At 43.8% G+C, this 9,074-nt stretch overlaps 1 pseudogene across 1 annotated transcript; it reads left to right on the forward strand.

Annotated features, from left to right (window-relative positions):
- The first annotated feature begins 582 nt into the window (after positions 1–582).
- Positions 583–1,003, forward strand: LOC110318439 (annotated as a pseudogene). Its single transcript, XR_002380366.1, has one exon. The product of XR_002380366.1 is annotated as a 60S ribosomal protein L34 pseudogene (transcript).
- The last annotated feature ends 8,071 nt before the right edge of the window (positions 1,004–9,074 follow it).

Genomic DNA, 9,074 nt, shown 5'->3' on the forward strand with positions numbered 1-9,074 from the left:
GTGAAACTGGAGTTACAGACAGTTGTGAACCACTGTGTGGGTGCTAGGAATCTTCTGTAAGAGCAGCAAGTACTCTTAGTTATTGAGTCATCTCTCTAGTCCCCTGTTTTTTTCTTTCAAGGTAAAGTCTTACTTGGTAGTCCTGGCTGGTTAACTTACCATGCAGTCCTAACTAGCTAACTCACCATGCAACCCTGACTAGCTAACTTACCATGTAGCCCTGACTAGCTAACTCACAATGTAGCACCAACTAGCTAACTTACCGTGTAGTCCTGACTAGATAACTCACCATGCAGCCTGACTGGGTCACTCACCATGCAGCCCTGACTGGTTAACTCACCATGCAGCCCTGACTAGCTAACTCATCATGTAGACTAGGCTGGTCTCAGACTTGCACAGGAGGGTCATCCTGCCTCTGCCACACTAGTGCTGGTCCTACAGGCACTGGTCGTCAGGTCCACCTTAAACAATTTTTTACTTCTGTATTTAACAGAGGAAAAAAAGTGCTGCGACAGTTTCTCCCCATCACACATCTGTATACAATTCCATAATTTCCTTAAGATATTTGAAGAACTTTTCCTCTTCTGGGGATGGTGCTTAGAGGCACTCAGGATGGTCCAGCATTTGACATACTGTCGTAGGCTTTCCTACAACACAGCCTCTAACAAAACTAGGCTGTCTCGAACCCCTGGCAACAGGATTGTTTACCTCTACACCAAGAAGGTTGGGAAAGCACCTAAATCCGAATGTGGCGTGTGCCCAGGCAGACTGCGAGGGGTTTGTGCCGTGAGACCCAAAGTCCTTATGAGATTGTCTAAGACAAAGAAGCATGTCAGCAGGGCCTATGGTGGTTCCATGTGTGCCAAGTGTGTCCGTGACAGGATCAAGCAGGCTTTCCTTATTGAGGAGCAGAAAATCGTTGTGAAAGTGTTGAAGGCACAAGCACAGAGTCAGAAAGCAAAATAGATGTGCAACTTTTTTAAGTAATAAAAATCAAGACTTGGTCTAAAAAAAAAAGATATTTGAAGAATAGAAACACAGATCTTTAAATCAGCTTTATTGATAAATTGCATATTTTAAAGGGTTTTGACATTTAGCCAAAGAGCTCTTCAGAAAGACCAAACAGAATCAACCTCAAATGTGCAGTCGACAGTGTTTCTCAAGCCACACTGCTGTCAGGACATATTGTTCACTAGCAGATTTTCTTCTTCTAAAGTTGATAGGCTAAAATAGAGCATCACACTGCTTTAATTTGCATTTTAATAATTAGCAAGTGTGTGTGCTTGCATGTTTATTAGTCATTTGCATCATTTCTACTTTCACAGATTTCTTTGCCTTTTCACAAACTTTTTAAAAAATAATTTCTTATACATATTCTATCACTACATGCTTATTGAAGAAAATTTAGATCACACTATGAAAAAGATAAATCCAGCGTGATAGCCATAGTGAACCATGGTATATTTCTTTTTAGATAACAAAGATGGAGACAGAGATTACAGAGAAAGTTGGATTCAGAGATTGTACATATAGTATAGAAAAGCAAAAGGAGATCATTCCTGGTGCACCTTGTAGACTGCCTTTATAGAACAGCAGACTATGCATGTGCTTACTAATTTATTCATTTTCTTTCTCTCTCTCTCTCTCTCTCTCTCTCTCTCTCTCTCTCTCTCTCTCTCTTTCTTTTCTTTTCTTTTTTTAGTTGCATGTAGCCCAGGCTGGTCTTAACCTTACTACATAGCCAAGGATGTCCTCATCCTCCACCTCCCAAGTCTGGGAGTCACAGGCATGTGCCACTACACTCAGCTTAGCCTCCAGGTGTACAACACTTGCAGCCCTCTTTTGGATTCCCAGAACCCGGAAGCAAGAACAAATAAACAAATAGCAGTAATCTTCTTGTTTTTAGGCATTCTTATATAAACATAATTTTAATGTATGCACAAATGTATGCACAAATATACATAAGTACAGACTTAAAATATTTTTATTTATTTTATGTGAGTGCTTTGCCTGCAGGTATGTGTGTAAACTACATATATGCCTAGTACAGATGGAATTCAGAAGTGGGTGTCAGATCTGGAGGTACAGATGGTTGTGAGCCATCACGTGGGTGCTGGGAACCAAACCTGGATCCTCTGCAAAAGCAGCCAGTGCTCTTAACCACTGAGCCATCTCTCCAGCCCCTGTAAAGACATGCTTAATCACTGCCCTAATTAGGACATTTAGGTCCCTTCTGATTTTTGTTCTCATTAGTAACAGAGTGATAGGCATCTTTATCATCATTTTTTACTATTATCCTAGACATAAATTCCTAGGTTGGTACCTAGGAGGGAGCAAGAACCTGAACAACATTTGAGGTTGCAGAAGCAGGTTGAACTGATACTGACATGTTCAATTAATCAGTGTGTGCTCTGACACAAAAGCTGTCACTGAAGATGTACAAATTAGAACACAAAATTTCTCATCAGAATGTCTCCCAGGAGTGACTAGGTCAGAGCAGTTGGCTAGCTGCTAAGGTGTTTAATAAAGCCCCAGTTAATTAACAAGAGAAAGATTCCTCAGTGGTTTGCTTCACAGGAGAGGGCAACAAGAAGTGTGCCGGAGACAGAGCCATACTTCTCGGAAGGTTTCTTTCAGAAGCTTGATAGTCAAGAGTCAGAAGATGACCAGCTGGTTCTGACCCAGGCTGGGCTACCGAAGAACAGCCAGAAATCCCAGTCTGGAAACCCCAGCTCTCCACATGCTCCAGAGTTGAAGACATATTGGCCTTTGCTCTTTAGGGAGCAATTGTCTACTTTCACCTAGCATTCTGCCACATGAGATCCAACAGATCTTGCTCAGGTGTACAAGGGAAAAAGGCGTGAATTTGAGTTATTGTTACACCATTCAGGGAAAAGAATAGATCCAAGCAGACCTTACAAAAGAATTAGGTGGGGCTGTTTCAGATGAAAGTAAAGTCCTACATGAATTTCCTTTTATCAAAACAACACAGGATGTGAAGGTGGCTGCACAGGTGTGAGGACCTGGGCTAGGTGGAAGCCAGGACCAACACCGAAGGTTATTCTCTGACTTCCATGTATGAACTGTGGACGTGTGTGCCCATACTCTCAGACATGAACCCACATACCCATGTATACCAGCAACAAAATGCGGTAGGTTGGAACTGGAAAGACTGTGCATTAAGAATGTTTGTTGTGGGACTGGAGAGATGGCTCAGCAGTTAAGATCACTGACTTCTCTGCCAGAGGTCCTGAGTTCAATTCCCAGCAACGACATGGTGGCTCACAACCATCTGAAATGGGATCCGATGCACTCTTCTACTGTGTGTCTGAAGACAGCTGCGGTGTACTTATATAAATAACAAAACAAATAATTTTTTTTTTTAAAAAAAGAATGTTTGTTGTGTAATCACGAGGACCAAAGTTTGGATACCAGCATCCACGTAATAAGTCTGGTAACTTTCACACACCTATAACTCTACTCTCGGGGAGGTGATAACAAGAGTGTGGTGGTTTGAATATGCGTGGCCCATGGGAAGCGTCACTATTAAGAGGAGTGACCTTGTTAGAGTAGGTGTAACCTTGTTGGAGTAGTTGTGGCCTTATTGGAGGATGTTCATCACTGTGGGGTTGAGTTTGGACTTTGCTCAAGTTCTGCCTAGTGCTGAAGAAAGTCCCCTTTTACTGCCTATGGATCAAGATGTAGAACTCTGGGCTCCTCTAGTACCATGTCTGCCTGTATGCTGCCATGCTTCCCATCATGATGATAATGAACTGAACCTCTAAAACTGTAAGCCAGCCCCAATTTAATTTTGTCCTTTCTAGGAGTTGCATTGATTGTGGTGCCTCTTCACAGTAATGAAACCCAGACTAAGACAAGGAGGATCTCTGGGGCTTGCTGGCTTCTAGCCTGGCTGAAAAAACAAGAGCCTGGGATCTGGGATAGACCCTGCCTCAAAGCAGTTGAGGAAGACATCTGACACTGTTTTCTAGCATTTATATGCACACACACACACACACACACACACGCACACACACGCACACACAAATAAATAAAGCTTTAAAAATCATATAGGTGAGTGTATACGCACCCAGATGCATACCCACACACATGTACAGGATCATAGACACTGAGTTAAACATATAGAAGACAATCTAGCTGAAAACACATTTTATCTCTGGGGAGAGACCTGCAGGGGAAGCCAAGGAGTGATTTCACTTCTTACCATCAGACCTATGGGTTATCTGAACTTTTATAAATAGTCACTAATATTGTACTTATGGGGGAAAGTAAAGCCCTTTGTTTAGCTGGCTCCCCCACTACATTTGCTTCATGAAGCTTCCTGACTATAAACTGTGTTTTCTTTCCAAGCACATCACATCCATTATGTGGCTTGATTGCCACAATAGACCTGTGAAAAGAGCCTCTTGTTATCATGTCCATCTCACCGGTCTGGTTTGTGAATTCTGGTCTTTGTTAAACACAAAGGAAAAAAAATATATAACCAATGTCAGTAAAAATGCTAGAAAATAGGCAACTCATATTTTGCTGCTAACAGCATAAATCTGTACAAATCCTTCTGGGGAGCAATTTGACAATATGTATCAAAATTCTTTAGACTCTGCATAGTCTTTATTCTAGTGATTCTGTTGCTACAAATGCATCCCAAGGACACAATTAGGATGTGCATAGAGTTTCAGCCGCTACGATAATCATTTTGAAGATGCTCATGATACTGAAAAATTAGAAACCACTTAAATATCCAAGAATAGAAAATTACTTAAATAAATTATGTTCCATTCATATGAGAGTTACTATAAAGTCACTAAATGGTGGCAAAGAAGCTCATTTAATGAGGAGGAGCACAGTTCATGATACATTCTAAAAAGTAGGTCACACGCAGTTTGTATTACAGGAGTCCATTTTTGCTTTAAAAAAAAAAAAAAAAAGCCATCATCAGTAGCAGCCTGCATAGGAAACAGGTGAGGCAAGCACCTGGGTGTGAGCACTAGTTCTCTCGTCCTTGGAGTGAGGCTGAGGGAGGTCCTTTCACCCCTGCCCCCTTTTAAAATTGTGTTTTCAGCATCAGCCTTCTCTCCCCCACAGCTAGATTCCTTGCAGTAAAAGTGCATCCGTTAGAATAAAAAAGTGTGTATCTCAGTATACTTAGCATGCCCTGGGATTATTTTCTAGTAACTCCTTCAAAAATTATTGGGGGTGGGGGGAAAGGACAGAGGAGAAAGAGAAAGAGAGAGAGAGAGCACATGAATACACATACCCATTAATGTGTACACTCCATACTCCGTATGTGGAGGTCAGAAGACACATTTTTAGAGTCATTTCTCTCCTACCTTTCCCTGGGTTCTGAGGTTCAAACTTGGTCTCAGTCTCACCCTGCATTATTATTGTTGTCATTATTATTTATTTAGAGACAAGTTTTTTCTGTGTAGCCCTGGCTGTCCTGGAACTTTCTGTAGACCAGGCTGGCCTTGAACTCATAAAGACCCACCTGCCTCTGCCTCCCAAGAGCTGGGATTAAAAGCTTGCACCACTATGACCCACATAATTTTTAAAGATTCATCTCTGTCTTAGTCAGCGTTTCTATTCCTGCATAAACATCATGACCAAGAAGCAGTTGGGGAGGAAAGGGTTTATTCAGTTTACACTTCCATACTGCTGTTGATCACCAAAGGAAGTCAGGACTGGAACTCAAGCAGGTCAGGAAGCAGGAGCTGATGCAGAGGCCATGGAGGGATGTTCCTTACTGGCTTGCTTCCCCTGGCTTGCTCAGCTTACTCTCTTATAGAACCCAAGACTACCAGCCCAGAAATGGCACCACCCACAAGGGCCCTCACCCCTTGATCACTAATTGAGAAAATGCCTTACAGCTGGATCTCGTGGAGGCACTTACCCAACTGAAGCTCCTTTCTCTGTGATAACTTCATCCTGTGACACAAAACTAGCCAGTACTATCTCTTTCTCCTAAAACAAGTTTTTGTGGCCCAGCCTTTGTGCTTCCCCCCCCCCTCTCCTAGATTGAGGCTCTCTCTACAATCTCCTCTGGCCATCTCCTGAAGCCAGCCCTTCCAAGATGTCGTCTGGACTGGCTTCTGATTCCTTGATGTGTGGCTCACACTGGGCTTGCTGCCTATGGTCATGAGACTCTTGCTTCCAAAGTCAGTTCATCTCCCAGGAAAGCTTATGGTCTCTCCCAAGTGGCTGCTTGGTCTCTGGATCTTTAAATAGCTCTGGCTGCTTCCACAGCAGGTATTTGGGTACCTGAAACCCCAACAGCTTTCAGAGGCTCCTCCCAGTGGCCTTCACTCAAAGCTCTCCTACACCAGGATCTCACTCAGTTCATGCTTGGCTTGCTATTCCCTCAGCTCTGTCCCACCCTGTGGTTTGCTGTGTCCCAATCTCTTAAGAGCATATCTTTTGCTCATATCAATACTCACAGCCAAGGCCACCCTCTTTCAGGCCTTCAACCTTGTATTAATCAGTCATGCAAAGGCCAAGGCTGATAAAAATCATGGCTCTTATGTACTACACACAAACTATATGCTAGACACACAGCATCAACATGCAGTCGTTTCAGTCTGTAAAAACAATCATAACCAGAGCTTCCCTTTTTCCGCATCATTCTATACCAGCCCCAACAGCACTCACTCTGCATGCACCTGCATTCCCTAGAGTATTACAGAGAGGCTCTGAAAGGTAGTGCAAGCTGTCCAAGGTGGCAGAGCTACTGCTGGAGTCTCATTTCACACCAGTCCTTGTGTAACTGTCAGCTCCGTGGCCCAGCCACTACCCACTGCTTCTCTCAGTCATGAACAGCAGGAAAGATTTCCTGTAAGATCCATCAAAATTAAATGGTTCAAGGTCATTTCACCTGAATGCAGAAGTATCTGGAATATTGACCATGGTCACATGAAGTCCAGGCAGGAAAGCAGATATATAGGACAAGAGTGAAGACTGAGCCTTTCCAGAAAGACGGACCTATAAGAGAAGTACAGGCTAGGAAGGAGCGTTCCAGGGTCCCCTCTGTGCCAGAAATTCTAGATCATACCTGCCCCTGTCCCTTTGACCTAATGCTCAAGCTGTTTCTGCCGAGATAGGTAGAGGAAAGATTGTCACTCTCTAACTGGGCAGAAGGAATGTTACCTCTCATGCTTCAGAGATACAATTAAAAACTCCATCTGTCAGGAGTTAAGAGTGCCTGTTGCTCTCTTGGAGGACCTGGGTTCAGTTCCCGGAACCCACATCTGTCAGGTATCAATGGCCTGTAATGCCAAAGCTCTGGCATGTGACACTGTATGGCCTGGACAGACACCTACTCAGAAAACAGCAAGTCAGGAAGATTCACACATATAAATAAAACAAACAAATAAATTATTAAGTAAAATAAAAGTAGGGCCGTGCATGGTGGCACACGCTTTAATCCCAGCTCTGGAGAGGAGGCAGAGGCAGGTGGATCTCTGTGAGTTTGAAGTCAACCTGGTCTACAGAGCAAGAGCTAGTTCCAGGACAGCCAAGGCTACACAGAAAAACCCCAACTCAAGGAAACTTCACCTGCCTGAGGCAGCAAGGTGGACCCAGGCCTGGAGTTCTTAGCTGAGGTCCTGGGACTGTCTTTAAACTGCTCTCCCAGTGCTGTCACAACTCCCCTGGGGGCTGTAGGGTAATGGAGTGTGGGAAACTGTTTGGAGAACTAAGAGTCAAGAAAAACAGGGGCTGAGGTTCTAGAAACCAGTCTGGCAGTTCCCCCAGAAGTTAAACATAGCATCCCCTTATAGTCCACGGTAGACACCCAAGAGGAGGAAAAACATCTGTGCACATGAATGCTAACAGCTCCGTTTACAATAGTCAGAAAGTGGAAGCAACCTAAATGTCCTTCAACTGTCAAAGAGAGAAACTGTTAGTTTTCAAACCTGGGATGGGTGGCTGAGGTACCTGTTTAACATATCAAAGTAGACAGGGCCCTTAGGCTCTCCCAGCATCCCTGTTACCGCCCTCATGGCAGGCATAACCCACCCCCTACCCTGAACTCTGTAGCCCAGGGATCTGGTCTGCTTTTCCCTATATAACCCAGCAATGTTGGCATCTTGCCCGCTACCCTCTCTGTTCCTTTGGGCCTCCTGGCTGTTGCACTCTCTCCTTCCCCCTGCCCCCCCCCGCCACCTTCTTTCCCCACGTGGCCCAGGTCAATCTGTTCACATCCATTCTGGACTTTTCCTCACATCTATAATAAATTTTCTCCTTCACCATACCTAGGAGCAGTAATGCTCCTTTCTTTTTTTTTATTTCTTTTTTTCATCCACAAACAAAATGTGACATAGCTACATAATAGAAATATTACTCTGCCATAAAAAAGGAAGGACTAACCTGTGCTACAAAAAGAATGAAACTTGAAAAGTCTACGTTCAGAATGTCAGACACAAAATTTATCAATCACAGTCCATTACAGGGAAGGGCCAGGCAAACTGTAGAGGCTTCTAGAAAGCAGGGTGTGGTTGTTTTGAGCAGGGAAGTTGAAGCAGTGGTAGGTAAGTTGCTGGTAGGTATAAAGTGTCTTTCTGAGCTCTGAAAATATATTAGGGGACCAAAGAGATGGCTCAACAGGTAAATGCACTTGCTGACAAGCCTGACAGCCTACGTTTGATTCCTACAACCCACAAAGTAGAAGAAAAGAAATGGCAATCACAAGTTGTCCTCCTACCTCCACAGGCACACCCTGACATGTACATACAAGACACATAACACACACACACACACACACACACACACACACACACACGAGCACGCTCGCACATGGGGAGGGGGAGAGAGAGATTGATTTGATATTTGGAAGGGGTGACTATGGGTTTACAACCTTACTAATATGCTAAAATACTGAACTGTACACTTTTAGGGAGGATTCACTTGAGGACATTAAGTTGGGCTGGGACCGAGTTCCTCAGGACCTCACAAATATAAGCCAAGTGCTCTCCCGCTGAGCAACCCACTGACCTGACCTCAAACTGAGTGCATAGCTGAGAATGACCCCATCTCTGGAGTGCAGAGATTAGAGGCATATA

Source organism: Mus pahari, chromosome 3, assembly GCF_900095145.1.
Source record: "Mus pahari chromosome 3, PAHARI_EIJ_v1.1, whole genome shotgun sequence".
Lineage (NCBI taxonomy): Eukaryota > Metazoa > Chordata > Mammalia > Rodentia > Muridae > Mus > Mus pahari.